Source organism: Chlorocebus sabaeus, chromosome 11 (genome assembly GCF_047675955.1).
Source record: "Chlorocebus sabaeus isolate Y175 chromosome 11, mChlSab1.0.hap1, whole genome shotgun sequence".
NCBI classification, from domain to species: domain Eukaryota; kingdom Metazoa; phylum Chordata; class Mammalia; order Primates; family Cercopithecidae; genus Chlorocebus; species Chlorocebus sabaeus.
The window spans coordinates 61,676,929-61,697,160 of record NC_132914.1 but is presented as its reverse complement, the minus strand read 5'-3'; the positions used below and the strand labels follow the sequence as shown (position 1 = coordinate 61,697,160).

Genomic DNA, 20,232 nt, shown 5'->3' with positions numbered 1-20,232 from the left:
TTAGACTACAAGCTCCATGAAGCAGGGTCATGTATGATATGTTTACCACTGTATCTCCTCACCTAGCCCAGGATCTGGCTCATAGTAGATGTTCAAAAGGTGTTTTCAATCACCAACAGATATTTTGAAAAAGAAGATCAATTAGAACAAGACAACTATGAAATTACCTTAAAAAGTGAAAAATTATTTTATGGCTAAATATTATGATACAAATTAAAATAATGGAAAAAGAGGGATATGATTAGAAAGGGAGGAAAGCAGGTGGAGAGTGAGTGACAAAGACAAGGAGGAAATTGGCAGAATAACAGCTATATTGCAAGAGGAGGAGGGTGGGGAAAAAGACAGAATTTTTTATTTAAAATAAAAACTAGTGATGGCTTGCCTGGAGGAGCATTTGTACTTTTAGGAGACTTGGACAATGAAAACCCAGAACTGCTACCCAGACACTGGTCAAAGACTACCCCAAATTTTGTAATGACCAATTTTGTCCACCTCTTTATGTCTTTTGTCTCAAAACTTCACATTCTCCCAAATGAGATATTACAAACCTTCCTCAGGAGGGCTAGAAGTTTTAGGAAATAAAGCACATAGCAGTTTTTCTGCTTTCAAGAGGGAAGTTTCTCAGTCGTTCACTTCCAGGCTCAATTCTAGGAAAATCTGTGTTTCATCTGCCCTCACTTTATGCCACCCAGGTGGTGATAGCTAATTTTTAAAAAGTTGGAAGAGAATCTTTGGTTTTATCATTAAGTGTCAGAAAGAGGGCATTGATGGAAAGAAATGTTTAATAACATGCAGAAAGCAGAGTCCCAAGGGTCCGTGCCGACTTTTGCCTCAAATGTAAATGAGGAAATGCAGGGAAATGCCACCTTTTAGTATGTAGGCAAGAATGACAGGAATGAACGTTCAGAGGAGTTAAGAATTTAATGATAGATCCACACTTAAGAAAAAGTGCTCTAAAGATCATCTCTGAGGTGCACAAGATATAAATATTAATGACACCTATGTCACAAAAAAAAAAAAAAAAAAAAAAGTCCACAAGGCACAAAGGGAGAGTCCTAATGAGCGCTCAATTTACAGGAATAACTGGAAAGAAAATGTTGACAAAGGTATATTTCTCATCCAGTTCTAGAGTTTAAATAATGTCTATGTATGAAAACTCTTAGATTTTAAGCAGGATAAAAATTAGTGTATTGTATGATGCTCATGGCATATAGCACTAGCAAAACTGATTATTTCAACAGTAAATTTCGGAGTATTAAGTAGGTGCTAAGCAGTATAATGATTAATAAGACCCAGTGCTTTAAGCAGCTTTAAGCAGCTTAGAATACAGCAAGGAGAACAAGTTAACCACAAAAATCACTATAAGGTAGCTGATAATGACCAGGAGATTCGAAGTTTTGTGAGAGTTAGAAGGAGAAAAGGCTCATAATCGTACTGAGACAATCACTAACATTTTCATGAAGGAGGCAGCATTAGAGATGAGGTTTTAAAAATAGTAATATATTCACAGTCTGGGATATGAGGGAAGATGCTTTCAGCGAGTGGGTGCAGCAACAGCAAAGGTACAGAAGTGGGAAAGCAGGAGAGATTTTTAGGAGACTCAATAGTTATTTTGCCAGAGTAGAGTGTGTGTATGTTTGAGAAGAAGGGCAGTAGGAACTACAACTAGAAAGCTAGGTATGAGTCAGATTGTGAAAAGCTTTTTATTCATTCATTCAACAAATATTCACTGATTCCTTGTGCCTGGCATTGTGCTAAACTCAGCGGCCAAAACAAACAAACAAACAGGTGTCAGGCATGGCAGCACACACCTGCACGCCCAGCTACTTTGGTGGCTGTGGTGGGAGGATATAGCTTGAGCCCACGAGTGCCAGGCCAGCCTGGGTAACACTGTGAGAACCCATCTCACACTCCCCAAAGAGGTCTTGAATGCCACAACCACACCAACTACCCATTCATAGACTTTTCTCAACCAGAGACCCAAACATTCTTTTCTTAAATTAAGTCATATTTTTTTGTCTGCTCTCCAGCTTTTTTTTTTTTTTTTTTTTTTGAGACAAGGTCTCACTTTGTCACCCAGGCTGGTGTGCAGTGGCACGATCTTGGCTCACTGAAGCCTCAACCTCCCAGGTTCAAGTGATCCTCCCACCTCAGCCCCCCAAGTAGCTGGAACTACAGGTTTTTCTATTTTTAGTACAGGCAGGGTTTCGTCATGTTGGCCAGGCTGGTCTTGAACTCCTAAGTTCAAGCAATGCACCCGCCTTGGCCTCCCAGAGTGCTGGGATTACAGGCGTGAGCCACTGCACCTGGCCTTGCTCCCCAACTTTCATGATGAGTTAGTCAAACTTATCAGTGGTGGTAGTCTGAGTACATGTGAAGAGAAATGCCTTCTCCCTGTCTCACAGGAGTTCAGAAGTAATTTTGAGGAAAGAAAGAAATACATTTGCAACCAATTATACTTTCAAGTTACATTCTAGTTTCAAGAAACTAGGTCAGATTCCTTAGCAGGTTTGGAAGGATTTAACCCGTTTCTTTCTGGGAACAGTGCCTTCCATAACTTGTTCTGCCCAGTGGCTGGCTCTGCTCAGTTTGTCCCAGTGAGGGTGATAACATGGTGATGATCCTGTCCCAGTGGCTGATCCTCCAGACTGGACAAATTAGGACTTTAGCCACTGGAAGCAACTGCTAAAAAATTTCAAGGACAAATTCTTGCAGCTGTTTTCAGCCTTGAACATGACTAGAATATCAATCTATAAGCTGGAGGTGGCACACCTTAAGGATCTGTTGAAACTACAGGAACCCAGATTTTAAAGTGGCAAATAAGGGCACGCTGGCTATTAAAATAAGAGGGTGTGTCTACGTTTAAACTCTTTTAAAAAGAAACTTGAAATAACAAACATTAAAAATAGAAATGGAAGTAACTGAAATGCAGGGCAATTATACAGCTGACAATTAAAATGAAATGCAAGAATACATTAGGGAAAAGACCATAATAAAAGATTATCATTAACTCAAGGAGTTATAATAAGGAGACTTCCCAGACTGAGTGTTAATTGGATATAAGGTGGAGACAGGGGCTCAAAAAGCTTTCGCAGTTTGAAGCCCAAGTGGTACAACTCCTTGTCCTCAGAGTTTTAACTCAGGCCTGACAGTAAACACTTCAGGAACTGCTGCCAAACTTGTCACTGTAAGTCCTTACACAAAGCTTCTGGGCTTTGAACGTCCTCACTGATGAATGTGAATTTACTTACTATTCTACTTACCACTTAGGTATCAGTCTTCTAGCAATACAGTGTCTCAGAGTACCTAATCACCATCCTGTTACCGTCTCAATCTGAAATCCAGGTTGGGCCAGCCCAATCAGGAAAATGGCCTCGTTTTGATTCCTCCACATTTAGAAGCCATTTCCTTTTTCTTTTTCTTTTTTTTATTTTCTTTTTTATTGAGACAGGATCTTGCTGGAGCACAGTGGCACCAATTATCATAGCTCACTGCAGCCTTGAACTCCCAGGCTCACGTAATCGTCCTACCTTAACCTCCCAGTAGCTAGGACTACGGGCATATGCCATCATGTCAAGCTAATTAAAACAATCTTTTTTTTTTTTTTTTTTGTAGAGACAGGGTATCACTCTGTTGCCCAGGTTGGTCTGGAACTCTTGGTCTCAAGTGATCCTCCTCCCTTGGCCTCCCAAAGTGCAGGGTATTACAGGTGTTTAAGCCACCAAGCCCTGCTGAGGCCATTTCTTAAAATCAAATTCTGAGTGACCCTCTCTCACTTGGAAAGGAAGACACAGCAGAAATACCTTTTTTTTTGAAACAGGGTCTCACTGTGTTGCCCAGCCTGGAGTGCAGTGTTGCAATCATGGGTCACTGCAGCCTCAACTTCCCTGAGCTCAGGTGATCCCCCCAGCTCAGCCTCCTGAGTAGTTGGTACCACAGGCATACACCACCATGCCTGGCTAACCTTTTTTTTTTTTTTTTTTGTAGAGACAGGGTTTTGCCATGTTTCTCAAGCTGGTCTTGAATTCCTGTGCTCAAATGATCTGCCAGGCTTGGCCTCCCAAAATGCTGAGATTACAAGCGTGAGCCACTGTGCCTGGCCAGAAATACCATTCATTTAATTCTGTCAATAACCATACATGTTTTAGTGCCTAATATATTTCTAGCACTGTACTTGATCCTTGAGGAAGGTAAGTGTCAGAGGCTAACAGCTACAGATTTAGGATCAACACAATCAAATAAATGAATACCATACATGTTTTAGTGCCTAATATATTTCTAGCACTGTACTTGATGCTTGAGGAAGGTAAGTGTCAGAGGCTAATAGCTATGGATTTACGACCAACACAATTAAATAAAGGGAAATAAAGAAACAAAGAAAGGTATAAGATAGTAAGTACATGATTGGCTGTTCATCTTTCTCCTTTATATGTACTGTGCTAAAAAGGCACCCTTGTCAAACTGCTTTGCTACCATGGTGACCATTACTAAGAAATGCACAGATGCACATATGAACAGGTTACAGAGTTCTGTTTTCTTTTTTTTTCTTTTAATATGTAGTGTTTTCCCAGTCAGATGAATGATTCTTAATATCAGTTTCCATACAGAGGTGATTCATACAATCACCTCTGTTGATTCTTTGTATTCAAGTCCTTAAAGAAACTGTAGCAAGAGCTTGTGGATCTATCCATGCTGACTCTCAACAGTTTGGGGATTTTCCTGCTGCTCAGGAATCAGGCATTAACTCTTCATGTGTAATTTGTCAAAGCTATGAAATGATTTGGGATTCTCTGATTCCCCTATAAGAGATGGGGGGTGGGGTGGAAAAAGAGAGAGAGATAGAGAGTCGGTTCCCTCTAGAACACTCCTTCCTATATCTGCCATTATCCACAGGCCAAGACCTTTTTACCTGCACTCAGCACAAAAGAAATCTTCTGCATTCAGCCATAAGAGTAGCTGCTTAGGCAGTGATCACAGCTCTGCTTTAAGGATAAGACTCTTATCTGTGACTACAGAAAGAGAAAAGGTTTCTGAAGGTTCTGTGTGCTGATTTCTCTGTGGTAGCCCTAAATTACATTTGAATGTCACCCCTGAAGGAATATACTGTATGACAACAAGCACAGATTCTTGTGAAGATGGATATTTCCCCTTGGACAAATTTCAATCTGGATCTATATATCTTTATACATACTTACCATGAGCCTGTTATGTACTGTGCAGAGCACCAGACCAGGTACCACAGAAGAAAACTATAAAACAAAATTGAGATCCTATAGGAGCTTAGAATTTAGAAGTTAAGATCTTACCACACAGAAGTAATAATGATGGAATGAAAAACTAAGCAGAATTTATTCATGGAGTTCTGGACTTTTTGAACTAAAGTATCATAAAGATTGTTCTCTGTTTTGCAGAGGAGAAAACTGGAGCTCAGAGACTTAGTAGTTCACCTGAGGTCACAAAGTAAATTAGTGGCAGAGTCAGAAATACATCACAGTTATCAAGAGCTTTATTTACCTTATCGCATGTAACAACTATTAAGCATCAATTCCAGACAAGGCAATATGTAGCTTGAGATAATACACACAAAATGCCTAGCACCAAGTCTGGAACTATTAGCTGTCATCATTATCACAATCATCATCATCATCATGGTTACAAATTTTGGTATTAGCCAGACCTCCATGTGAGTCCCAGTTCTGTCACTTATTGTGTAACTGTGGACAAGCTACTTAAGTCCCAGTTTCTTTATCTATAAAATGAGAATAAAAATATCAATTTCATAGGATAATTGTGAGGATTTAATTAGATAGTATGTATAAAGTGCTTCATGTATTACCTAGTATGTTGAAACTGTTCAAATATTAGTGTTCCATTGCATTTATTGACCTATATAGGTACACAGGGAGTCAAACAAAGACACACATATAGAGTATGGGTAGAACTTCTCTTTGCGCTGACAAAAAAGGAAACCAGTCAGTTAACAACATTTACTGAGTTTTCACTGTATACAGGTATCAGTGCACAGTCATATGGAACAAAGAAAATAAGAGAAGAAATGCTATTTGGGATGTTATAATATATAAACTATTTATCATTCACAACAAATACACACCAATTACCTACACAGTGATGAATAAAACTGAGTTTCTGCAAAGAGCTAGTCTAGTGGAAGCAGCAGCAAGAAATCAGGCCATTATGACATGGAGTGATAAACACATTGCAGAGCTAGGGCTAAGAGCTATGGAAGGTTATGAAAGGGCATCTAATCCACTAACAGTGGAGGTAGGGAAGGTTCCTCAAAGGAAAGAATTAGGAGTTGGCCAAAGATGAGAAGAGTTGAATAGAGCCTAAAGCAACAAACCTGCTGTGGTGGGTACTCTGGACTGGCTCTGGCTGTTAGCCATTCCAATCTTCTAGTGTGCTTTCTTTGAATACAGAGGTTAAAGAAGGAAAAGACACATTTCCCTCGTGTCCCACAGGTAGGGTTATGCTTCTGCCAATTAGATGCACTTGGAAGGTGGATCCTAGGCTACAGTTATGTTTTGTTTTTGCTGGAAAACTAGTTGTAGATACATTGGGCATTTCTGTAGCAGTATTTCAGTGTCTAGGTCCCACCCTGTGCCTGTTTAGAGGAAGTTGTAGGGGCAGTAGTGGCCTCTTGATCCTTGGATCACAAGTACGGCAGTATGTCTTTACACTCAACACTCTGCTAGAGGTCCCTGACTGCCTGCGCCTTTCTGATTATTGCAGAGATGGCAGCTCCTCAGTAGACCATCCAGCAGACTTGCTCTAGAAATCATTCCTGGAGGCCTGCTAAGTGACCATTCCTTTAGACTTTCCAATGATTTTATAAGCTCCAGATACCCTGCATTAAATCCATTTTTGCTGAAAATAGTTTGGTTCTATTTCTTGCACCTAATACACCAGCAGAATACAAAAAATGCGAAACGTGCTATATAGTTTTCAGGGGTCAGCAAACTAGCAAAATTTTCCTGCAAACAGCCAAGAGTGTAAATATTTTAAGTTTTGTGAGCCACATATGATTTCTTCTCCTCCTTCCTCCTTTTCTTCCTTCCTCTTCTTCCTCTTCTTTTAAAATAACCCTTTAAAAATATAAAAAACCATTCTCAAACCCTGCAAGCCAGATTTAGCCCATGAGCTATAGTTTGCTGACCCTTGATAGAGTGTTGATGAGATGTCGAAAGAGCATGACGAAATGTCAAGGAATTAAAATACTGAAGGAAGATAATTCATATATATATATATATATATATTTTTTTTTTTTTTTTTTTGAGACAGAGTCTCACTCAGTTGCCCAGGTTGGAGTGCAGTGGTGCAATCTTGGCTCACTGCAAGCTCTGCCTCCCGGGTTCATGCCATTCTCCTGCCTCAGCCTCCCAAGTAGCTGGGACTACAGGTGCCTGCCACCATGCCTGGCTAATTTTTTTGTATTTTTAGTAGAGACGGGGTTTCACTGTGTTAGCTAGGATGGTCTCGATCTCCTGACTTCGTGATCCGCCCATCTCGGCCTCCCAAAGTGCTGGGACTACAGGCGTGAGCCATCACTCCCGGCCGATAACTCATATTTTTAAAAACAAGGTATGTTTAATGAGGCCAGGTGCAGTGGCTCACTCCTGTAATCCCAGCACTTTGGGAGGCCAAGGTGGGCAGATAACTTGAGGTTAGGAGTTCAAGACCATCCTGGCCAACATGGTGAAACCCTGTCACTACTTTAAAAAATACAAAAATTAGCCGGGCGTGGTGGCATGCACCTGTAGTCCCAGCTACTTGGGAGTCTGAGGCAGGAGAATCACTTGAACCTGGGAGGTGGAGGTAGCACTGAGCTGAGATCACACCACTGCGCTCCAGCCTGGGTGACAGAGCAAGACCTTGTCTCAAAAAAAAAAAGAGAGAGAAATGTTTAAGATATGTTAAATGATGTTACCATACTAAGACACACAATGAATCCTGGGGTGGGATCAACAGTTGATGAGAGGAGGCAACAGAATTCAGGTAAATAAACTGTTCCTTGCCTACTGAACTTTGGTGCCCAGTTCATTAAAGAAATAATTTTATTATGGTGAAACAAAAAAACACTACAGTTCAGTAATGTCATGCATACTTACATTGTTGTGCAGCAGATCTCCAGAACCTTTTCGCTGTGTAAAACTGAAACTCTACATCCATTAAACAACTCCCCATTTTCCCCTTCTAGCCAGTCCCTGGTAACCATCATTCAACTCTGTTTCTATTAATTTGACTACTCTAGTTACTGCATATAAGTGACATAATATTTGTCTTTTTGTGACCGGCTTATTTCACTTAGTATAATATCCTCAAGGTTCACACATGTGGTAAATAACAGGATTTCCTTCCTTTTAAGGCTGAATGTATGTAACATTTTTCTTCATTCATTCATTCCTTGATGGACATTTGGGCTGCTTCCACCTCTTGGCTATTGTGAATAATGCTGTTATGAACATGGGTGTAGGAACCTCTCTTCAAGATCTTGCTTTCAATTCTTTTTGATAATTACCCAGAAGTAGAATTGCTGGTAGTTCTATTTTTAATTTTTTGAGGAACCTCCATATTGTTTTCTACAATGGCTGCACCATTTTACATTCCTACCAATAGTGCATGAAAGTTCCAATTTCTCCACATTCATGTCAACACTTGTTTTTTTTTTTTTTTTTTTTTTAATCTGACTAGCCTAATAGGCATGAGGCAGTACCTAATTGTAGTTTTGATTCGCATTTCCCTAATGATTAGTAATCTTGAGTATCTATGTTCTTATATGCTTGTTGGCCATTTGTCCTCTGCTCATTTTAAAATTAGTGCTCTTTTTGTTGAGCTGCAAGAGCTCCTTTTATATTCTAGATATTGCGCTCTTATCAGATACAGAATCTGCAAATATTTTCTCCCCTTCTGTAGGTTGCTTTTCACTCTGTTGATTGTGCTAGTCCAGTTTTAATCTTTGCCCATGAATGAAAGTCTAGTCTGGAGAAAACTGCTGGCAGTCTGGTCAGGTCTGGAGTCGTCTTCTATCCTAAAGACATTAGTGGTAATGAGTCAAAACATCTGTCTTGGATACTTCAGATCTCGACATTCTGATCCTCTACAACATCCAAAAGCATTCCCATACCTTTGCTTTGAGCCAGAACCAGCCAACTTAAGGTTTGTGGGGCTGAAGAATTAGAAGCAGCCTCAAGACTGGGTAAGTGGGAGATACGGAGGTGGACTCATCGGATTCAGATTTGTGTTATTAAGTGTCTGTCACCAGAATGCTGAAATCAAACAATTTCAATACCTACTTTTCAATTCACTATTGTTCCTTTTTACTCAAATGGCAGTCAGTTCAGTTTCTTTGATGCTTCATGTTTATGCTGAGGAAATAAAACATCCCAATCCTGGAGGCCTGAATGATTCCCAGGAAGTACATGGAGAGTTAATCCAAGGCTTGGTCTAGAATGCAACTCAGTTCACACAAAACTTGCTCCAAAAAAACCTTGCTGATTCTGTACAAGTGGATATGAACACTATGGAATGGTGCATTTGCTATATCATCCTATTTGAAGAGATAAATTTCTGACTTACAAAAGGTCTATTTCCTCTTCCAACCACTACTGCCTTTTTGAAGTACACAATTGGAGAAGCTGAATAGGTTGGCTTGTCAATATTGATGAGATTTTTAAAAACCTAAAAAAAAATTATGGAAAATGACTGATTGCCTCACTGTCAAAATTCTTACTCCTATTGAGATTTAGCACATATGATAAAATTATTTATCCATGATTGCTTATGGAAACAGAAAATTTTAGAAAGCCTTGTGTGCATTATTTTTCTGGTTCCCACAAGAAAAATAAAATGGGAGAGAAGGTTAGGGACAGAGCCACACAAGGTCAAGCAGAAAATAATGCTGAAAATGTAGGGTCCTAATTCCCTGACTTTTTTGTTAAGTTGTTAATTCAAGTATTTACATACAACGATGTTTATCACTGCATACTTCAAATTATGAATGTAAGGAACAGTGACATTTAAGCTGCCAAACACAGTAGATTAAAAAAATACTTAGTTTACTCATCATATCAAGAAATCCAGAGATAGGCGATTGAAAGCATTGGTTTAAATGTTCAGTGATTTTGTCAAAGCCAAGTATCTAATTTCTTTTCTCTCACGGATGAAAAATGGGTACGATAGCTCTGAACATCTCATTCCTTACCAAGCAGAAACAGGTAAGAAATGATACCAGCTTTGGCTGTCTCATTTTATCCGGAAGGCAAAATGTTTCCTGGAACTTCCCCCTCAACTCTCACAAAACTTGAGCTTATTTCTCAATGGCTGGAACTTGTAAGTGAGGCTACAAAACTAAATATTCCTAGATATTATAGAGGTAGGTTAGTGAGAAGGGATTTGGGAATGGGTGTTTCTCTGCTAAGTTTTAGGGTTGGCCACAGGAAAACCAGGGAATACCAAATATCCAACAATACAAGAGTGACTGAGTGTCACGTGCCATATGAATCCCAGGTGGCTGTTAAAAATTGTGTTGTGAGCCAGGTGCAGTAGCTCACACCTGTAATCCCAGCACTTTGGGAGCCTGAGGAGGGCAGGTCACATGAGGCCAGGAGTTTGAGACCAGCCCGGGCAACATGGTGAAACCCCATCTCCACTAAAAGTACAAAAATTAGCCGGGCATGGTGGTGCATACCTGTAATCCCAGCTACTCACATACTCATGTGGCCAAGGCACGAGAATTACTTGAACCTGGGAGGTAGAGGTTGTGGTGAGCTGAGATCATGCCACTGTACTCCAGCCTGGGTGACAGAGCAAGATCTCATCTAGAAAAAAAAAAATACTGTTGCAGATAGTTACATGCTAAATTATCTATAAAGTATTATTAACTAAACATTTAATATAAAATAAGAAAATTTCAAATTTTTTAGAGCAAAATAAATATTTAAAAATTTTAAATGGACGGATGCAAAAAGAAAAAAAATGGAACTTATATTCCAAAAATGTTGACTTCAGTTGAGTTTTTCAGGAAACAGACTCTGAAGTAGAGGTTTGTATGTAGGTGATTTACAGGTGAGAACTCTCAGGAACAGCACCTGTTAAGGGAAGCAGGGACAGGACTGGGCAGAGGGGGAAGGTGAATTGCAGGGCAGTCGCCACAGAGACTTTAACTTGTCTCACGGGACACTCTAAAGCTGGGATGTCCCAGATTGTGCCAATTGACTTGATGCCTTTGTACCTCCACAACTGACCAACCATTGGATTTGGGTTGACCCAAGGAGGGGAATGGTGAGTGAGGCAGTTTCCATCACTGAAGACAATTTTAGAGAGGAATTAAATTATAAGCCAGCAACAGCCAACATTCCTGGTAGCTGTATCTTGGGATCTGGGCAGCATACTACAGTATCCACTAGAAATGTCAACAGTGATTATCTTAGTTTGGGGATTAATATGCTTTATTTTTCTATATGCTTTATTTTATTTATAAGCTTTATGTTTCCAAATTTCTCTATATATGCTTTATGTTTTCCAAATTTTTCACAATGAACACAGCATTGTACTAAGGATTAAATGAGTCAATTCATGTAAAGCACTTAGCACAACTCCTATAATTTACACAATACTCAGTATATTTATAAATGATTATTTTGTATTTAGAAAGAAATTTGTATATATAAGTACACACACATTTCTTTCTAAATTCAAAATATCCATAGGTAAATTTATTGAGTACTTGATGTATATACATATATAATTTAAAAAGAAAACATAAATATATACATTGTCAAAAAGAATGAAAGTGTGAAAAAGGATTTAAAATAACACATGGATCTTGCTGTTCATTTTGGTTTATTTTGGTTTATCTTATCTGTGAAAGTCTTTCTTATAACATTGTTTCTTTTTAGCATTGTCCAATAGAAAGTTTTGTGATGATGAAAATTTCTATATCTGTGCTGTCCAATATGGCAGTCACTAGCCACAGGAGGCTACTGAACATTTGAAATGTGACTAGCACAACTAAGGAAGTACATTTTTAAAATTTTATTTCATTTTAAATTCATTTAAAATGTAAATAGCCGCATGTTGCTAGTGGCTACCATATCTGACAGTATGGCTTTAGACCAACACTGGGCAATGGTTATTTAGAGAACAGATTTAAAATATTATTTCTCTCTTGAAGCTTGGATTAGTTTCTTATTTCATTGCTCTGTATAATTCCCTAACCTTGATTTTAAAATCTCATTATAATTAGACACATAGAAAAACAAAATGGGAAGAGCTAATTAAGTATAAATAAGAGTGTGTTTATGTGTGAGTGTTGTCATATGAAAGGAAAAGTAATTTAGTTGAAAGTAAGATGTTGGCCAGGCATGGTGGCTCATGCCTGTAATCCCAGCACTTTGGGAGTCTGAGCGTGTGGATCACTTGAGGTCAGGAGTTTGTAACCAGCCTGGCCAACAATGTGAAACCCCGTCTCTACTAAAAATACAAAAATTAGCTGGGTGTGGTAGCACGTGCCTATAATCCCAGCTACTTGGGAGGCTGAAGTAGGAGAATCGCTTGAACCCAGGAGACAGAGGTTGCAGTGAGCCGAGATCTCGCCACTGCACTCCAGCCTGGGCGGCAGAGTGAAACTCCATCTCGAAGAAAAAAAAAAGTTAGATATTAAAGAGCTATATAATGTAATAATATATTGCTAATTGTGTGGTGCTTTTAGCAAATGATCTGAAAAAAAAAATGAAAAAGTTTGTTCTGTGTTAAATATTTGATTCCTCTTGGTAAGCCAAAGACTTTCCCTGAAACAGCATCTTTCAACCACACTGTTGATAAGAAAGATAACTGCCGTAACAATTTGACATTGCCTGAATAACAAGTGGAAATCTCTTACTACTCAGGTGGGAGGCCTGTGTGTGTATGGACAATCACTAACAGCAGCCAGGTTTATGAAGGAAAGCTACACAAACCGTGGTTTGCATCTTAGCCTTATCAATTACTAGTTCTGTGTATTTGAACAAGTTACTTAAGTTTTTGGAGCCCCCATTTCTCCATAATCAAGTGTTTAAAAGTACTCCTACCTTGAAGACTTACAGGAAGATCAGTCATATATAAAGCACCTGGCCAGGCGTGGTGGCTCATGCCTGTAATTCTAACACTTTGGGACACCAAGGCAGGAGGATTGCTTGAGCTCAGGAGTTCAAGACCAGCCTGGGCATCATAGTGAGACCTCATCTCAAAGACTAAAAAAATACTATACTAAAAGATGTATAAAATACTTGGCACATAGTAAGTGCTATATTAATGACAGTTTTATTGTTAGTATCACATACAGAAAATTGATCAGGAAAAGGGAAGTAAGCCCAAACAATATCAACTTTAGGTAGTAATTAATTGGCACAATGACAAACTGTAAAATCATTTTTGGAATATGTTACTTTGCATATATTGGCCACAAATGAAATTTTATCCAAGCCAGTACAGTGGCTCATGCCTGTAATCCCAGAACTTTGGAAGGCTGAGGTGGGAGGACTGCTTGAGGTCAGGAGTTCAAGACAAGCCTGGGCAACATAGCAAGACCCCAGTTCTATAAAATAAAATTTTTTTTTTTGAGACAGAGTCTCGCTCTGTCGCCCAGGCTGGAGTGCAGTGGCGCGATCTCGGCTCACTGCAAGCTCCCTCTTCCCGGGTTCACGCCATTCTCCTGCCTCAGCCTCCCAAGTAGCTGTGACTATAGGCACCCGCCACCGCACCCAGCTAATTTTTTGTATTTTTAGTAGAGACGGGGTTTCACCATTCACAGGATGGTCTCGATCTCCTGACCTTGTGATCCACCCACCTCGGCCTCCCAGAGTGCTGGGATTACAGGCACGAGCCACTGCGCCCAGCCTACAAAATAATAAAATGAGCCAGGCACAATGACATGTGCCTGTAGTGCTAGCTACAGAGGAGGCTGAAGCAGGATCAGGGGTGCTTGAGCCCAGCAGTGATGCTGCAGTGAGCTATGATTACAGCACTGCACTCCAGCTTGGGTGACAGAGCGAGACCTTGTCTCCAAAAATATTTTAAATGTAGTCCATTGTTGATTGAATACATGAAAGAATGAATGCCTTGCTTTGTTCTTAAAGCCCTTTTGTCCCCAAAATGGGTTGTTACAACTAAAATGGTTTTTTCACTGGCATTGTCACTAGGGTTATTTTCAAAGACCTATAAAGAGCAATACCAAATCAACGGTCTTGAGCAGAGTTGTTTTTCTAGACTTAAGAGAGACTTTGCCTGAAATTAAGAAACAGCTTCTTGAGTAATAAAATATTAAAATATTACTGAAGGAGCAGTTAAGGCTCCCATCCTTAGATATTTTTAGGAAGACAAATAATTATCTATGCTGACAATATCATCATCTGTGGAAGCCAGCCTCTAGGATAACCTACAGTGATGCTTGCTTCCTCACATTCAGGCCCTTCACTAGTCTCCTGCTCAAATTCAATTGAGGGTGGCTCTGAATATGGCAGAGGTGATGTGTGAATTCTGAGGCTAAGTGATAAAAGGCATTGCAGCTCCTGCTTTGGTCTCTTAATCACTTGCTCCAGGATAAGCCAGTTACCATGCTGTGAGGACACTCAAGCAGTCCTGTGGAGAGCCCCATGTAGCCAATAGCTCAGGCCAAGCTGCCAAGAATGTGAGAGAGCCACTGTAGAAAGGGATTCTCCAGCTCTAGTCAAGACTTTAGATGACTACAGCCCTTGCCAACATCTGACTGAAACTTTATAAGAGACTGACATAGAACTGTCCAACTGATCCACTTTTGAATTCCCAACTCACAGAAATTGTGAGAGATAATAAAGGATTTTTATTGTTTTAAGCCACTATGTTCTGGGGTTATTCATTATGCAACAATAGATATATATTACCAATAACAAATAATAAGCTAGGTGTGGTAATCCCAGCACTTTGTAATCCCATGATTGTAATCCCAGCACTTTGGAAGGCCAAGGCAGGAGGATCACTTGTGTCCAGGAGTTTGAGACCAGCCTGGGCAACACAGCAAGACCCTGTCTCTAAAAAAATAAAAATAAACAAATAGTTATTGCTGCTATACAAAATATCCTGCTTATGGGCTGAACCATTCAAAGTAACTTCTCGCTTTATAACTTTAACGTTTTAACAGCTTGACATGTCATTAACACTATGTATTTTCTTATATCATTCTTATGAGACAAGAAGAATCAGTCAATTAAGTATTTAGTGAACATCTGTTAAGTTCAAGGTGGTACTCTAATTTCTAGAAACATACAACTTACGAAGACTGAATCACAAAGACACAGAAAATCTGAACAGATCAATTATGAGTGAGGAGATTGATCCAGTAACCAAAAACTTCCCAATAGAGAAAAACCCAGCAATATTCTGGCTTTTCAGATCACATATAATTTTCACCTTTTACTCAAGATTCCTGCGGAGAGGAAAGACTCTGAGCTTTTAGCTAATTTTTTGAGGTCTTCCTTTGGCAGGGCTAGTAAAAAACAGAAAAGAAAAGAAAGGGAAAAAAGAAAAGCCCAGACCAGGTAGCTTCATGGGTGAATTCTACCAAGCATTTAAAACTGAAGAGAAAGGAACACTTCCAAACTCATTTTATGAGGCCAGCATTACCCTCGCATCAAAGCCAGATAAAGATACTACAAGAAAACAAAATTATAGGCCAATATCCCTGACTTCAGGCTCTACAGGCAAAAATCCTCAACAAAATATTAGCAAACAAAATTCAATGCCACATTAAAAGTATCATATACTAAGATCAAGTAGGATTTATTCCTGAGATGAAAGATAGTTCAAAATATGCAAATCAACCAGTGTGATATTTCACATTAACTAAACAAAGTATGAAAATCATATGATCAATTCAGTAGATGCAAGAAAAAGCATTTAATAATATTCAACATCTTTCATGATAAAAACTCTCAACAAATTAAAGAAGGAATATACCAGAGTAATTAGGCAACAAAAAGAAATAAAAGTCATCCAAATCAGAAAAGAAATTAAATTATCTCTGCATATGGCATAATCTGATACATAGAAAACCCACCTGGGCACAGTGGCTCACGCCCGTACTAGCACTTTGGGAAGTCGAGGCAGGAGGATCGCTCGAGCTTAGGAGTTTGAGATCAGCCTAGGCAACATAGCAGCACTTGACTCTGCAAAAAATAAAAAAAATTAGCCGAGTGTGATGGTGTGGGCCTGTAGTCCCAGGTACTTCAGAGGCTGAGGTAGGAGGATCGCCTGAGCCCTGACCTTTTTAGGAGGTCAAAGCTGCAGTAAGCTGTGATGATGCCACTGCACTCTAGCCTGGATGACAGAGTGAGACCCTGTCTAAAAAAGAAAGAGAGAGAGAGAGAGAGAGAGAGAAATACATAAATAAACTAGAACTAATAAACCAATTCAGTAAAGTTGCAGGATACAAAATCAACAAATGAAAATTGGTTGCATTTCTATACACTAATAATAAACTACCTAAAAAAGGAATTAAGAAAACATCTCATTTATAATAGCATCAAAAACAATACAATAGTTATTAATAAATTTAACCAAGGAGGTGAAAAATCTGTACGCTAAAAACTGTAAGACACTGATGAAAGAAAATGAAGACACAAATATATGTTCACAGATTGAAGTATTAGTATTGTTAAAATGTCTATACTCCCCAAAGCAATCTAGATTCAATGTGATCCCTATCAAACTTCCAATGGCATTTTTCATAGAAATAAACAATCCCAAAATTCATATGGAACCACAAAAGTCCTCACATAATCAATGCAATCTTGAGAAACAACAACAAAGCTAGAGATATCACACTCCCTGTTTTCAAATTATATTACACAGCTATACTAATCAAAACAGTATAGTACTGGCATAAAAACAGACACAGAGACCACTGGAAAAGAATACAGAGCTTAAAAATAAACACACACATATGTAGTCAACTAATCTTTGACATGGGCATCCAGAATATACAATAGGTAAAGGATGGTCTCTTCAATAAATAGTGTTGGAAAAACTAGGTATCTAAGGTATCTACCTGCAAAAGGGTAAAATTATACCCTTACTTTATACCCTCCACAAAAATTAAATTGAAATGGGTTAAAGACTTAAATATCAGACCTGAAATTATAAAACTCCTAGAAAAAAAATAGGGGGAAAGTCACTTGACATCGGTCTTGGCAATGATTTTTCAGACATGCACCCAAAGTACAGGCAACAGAAGCAAAAATAAACAAGTTGGACTACATCAAGCTAAAAAGCTTCTGCATAGCAAAGGAAACACTCAACAAAATGAAAGGGTAACCTATGCAATGGGAGAAAATATTTGCAAACCATGTATCTGGTAAGGAGTTAATATCCAAAATATGTAAGGAACTCATACAACTCAACAGCAAGAAAACATAGCCCAATTAAGAATTGGGCAAAGGATGCGAATAGACAGTTTTCCAAAGCAGACATAAAAATAGCCAACAGATATATTAAAACAAACTCAACATAACTAATCATCATGGAAATGCAAGTCAAAACCATACGATATCACCTCACATGTGTTAGAATGGCTATTATCAAAAAATGGCCAGGTGGGGTGGTTCATGCCTGTAATTCCAGCACTTTGGGAGGCTGAGGTGGGAGGACTGCTTGAGACCAAAAGTTTGAGACCAGCCTGAGCAACACAACAAGACTATTTCTATTAAAAAAAAAAAAAAAAGACAAGCAATAACAAGTGTTGCCGAGGGTGTAGAGAAACAGGAACCCTTGTACACTGCTGGTGGGAATATAAATTGATACAGTGATTATGGAAAAATAGTATGGAGGTTCCTCAAAAAATTAAAAATAGAACTATCATATGATCCAGCAACTCCACTTCTGCATTTATATCCAAAGGATTATTTACAATAGTCAAGATACAAAAACAATGTGTCTGTCAACAAATGAAGAGATAAACAAAATGTAGTAAACACAGACAATGGAATACTTACCCATAAGAAGGAAGGAAATACTGACATTTGTGACAACATGGATAAACCTGGAGGATGTTACTTACATTAAGTGAAATAAGCCAGACACAGAAAGACTAATACTGTATGACCTCACTTATATGGGGAATCTAAAAAAGTTGAACTCATAGAAGCAGAGAGTAGAATCGTGATTGCCAGGGTCTGTGGGGTGGGGAAAATGGGGAGATGTTTATTGCACATTTATCAGCAATTAAAATGTTTCTTTTGGGAGCTAACCTATGAGAATGCAAGGGCATAAACATGATATAATTGACTTTGGGGACTCGTAGGGAAGGTTGGGAGTGGGGTGAGAGATAACAGACTACACATTCGGTATAGTGTACACTGCTCAGGTGACAGGTGCACCAAAACTCTCAGAAATCGGCACTAAATAACTTATTCCTATAAACAGAAGCCATCTGTACCCCCAAAACTATTGAGATAAAATTAAACACTTTCTTTTGTTAGTTTGGTAGATGAAAAATAGAATTTAGTTTATTTTGCATTTCTTTACTAGTAAGGTTGAGTATTTAAAAAGACTTATTTGAGTTTTATATTTCTTTGGGGACTTATATAGTCATGTCCTTTTATTCTTACTGGTTAGTAAGAGATCTTGATATGTTAAGTACATTAAGCCTTTGTCTGACATATAGATATCTTTTCCCCAGGATGGCACTTTTTAAAAATTATTATACTTTAAGTTTCAAGATACGTGAGACAGGTTTGTTAACATAGGTATACATGTGCCATGGTGGTTTGCTGCACCCATCAACCCGTCATCTACATTAGGTATTTTACACAGTCAAATCAATCTCATTCTTTTTAAGTTCTTCCAATTCTTTTATATTTAGAAGGTTCTTCTCTATCTTTAGATCAATTAGTCACTTGTATTTTTTCTGGTTTCTGGTTTTGTGTTTTACACTTTTTTTTTTCCTTCAGGAAACAAGGTGACAGTCTATTTTTCCCATGGTTAAGCATGTTTCCTTCACTATTAATTGAATAGGTTTCTTCCCCCACGAATTTATGATGTCACCTTCATTACCTAAGGAATTCTCATATTACATGGGTATGTTTATGAGTTTTATAATCTCTTTTATTGTCTATTGGTTTTGGTGATAGTACCACACTTTTTTTTGATTATCTCTATTTATTCATCAAGAGCCATCACACCCTCCTCCAGGAAGCCTCCTTAATTATTCCAAAACGGTATAATTGCTCCCTTCACTCTCTTTCACCTTTGTCATGTTTAAAAATCTGCCTTGGCCGGGCGCGGTGGCTCACGCCTGCAATCCCAGCACTTTGGCAGTCTGAGGCAGGCAGATCATTTGAAGTCAGCAGTTCAAGACCAGCGTGGCCAATACGGTGAAACTCCGTCTCTATTAAAAATACGAAAATTAGCCGGGTGTGGTAGCACTGGCCTGTAATCCCAGCTACTAGGTAGGCTGAGGCAGGAAAATCGTTTGAACCCGGGAGGTGGAGGCTGCAGTGAGCCGAGATCTCACCACTGCACTCCAGCCTGGGCGACAGAGCGAGACTCCATCTCAAAAAAAAAAAAAAAGAAAAAAAAAGGTAACTTTTTAAGGAAGGTGAATGTAGTTTGGGCCAGGGGCTCTGCTTGTTAGCTGCTGGGCTAACACAGACCCGGGAGAACTAGAACGGGACACAGGTGAGAGTTAACCGATGGTGTGTGATGTGACGAAAACTAGGCAATGGTGACGAGATTAACCTTTACCCTTCAGTCTTCTAACCTCAGCAAATCACTTCCCTGAGTTGGTGTAGAAGCTGTCAGGGCTGACTAGGGTCCCTGCTGTGAGTGTGAGCACAACTCCAGGCACTTCCCCATCTCCCAGCCGGCCCAGCGAGGCGCCTGGCGAGCCCAGGCCAGATGTTCCGGCCAGAGTTGACATCACGTTTGCATGACGTCACCAGCGCTGACGAACCTCACAGGGAGGGGCCTGTCAGCTCACCTCAGAGCGCAGGCAACTCCTTAGAGCAGGGAACTGGCCGCCTCCCGTTCTACCCTGAGGGTCCGAATAGTCAGAGCTGTAGGAGCCGAAGCGCCGAGGGAGCTCAGGAACCGCTACCTCTCTCTTTCCTTGGTCCTTATCCGCGTCTTCTCTAAGGCCCAGGAGCGGTCCCGGCGGCGGCGCGCTCACGAGCCCGCCGGTGGAGGCGGTCACGCGCACGCACGCTT

The 20,232-nt window shown here is 39.5% G+C and overlaps 1 long non-coding RNA gene across 1 annotated transcript; it reads right to left on the bottom strand.

Moving 5' to 3' along the window:
- Positions 1–3,409: 3,409 nt before the first annotated feature.
- Positions 3,410–20,227, bottom strand: LOC119623877 (uncharacterized). Its single transcript, XR_005239941.2, has 3 exons — positions 20,006–20,227; positions 16,088–16,196; positions 3,410–9,696 (listed from the first exon to the last, which is right to left on the bottom strand). It is a non-coding gene; the product is annotated as an uncharacterized lncRNA (long non-coding RNA).
- Between the last annotated feature and the right edge of the window lie 5 nt (positions 20,228–20,232).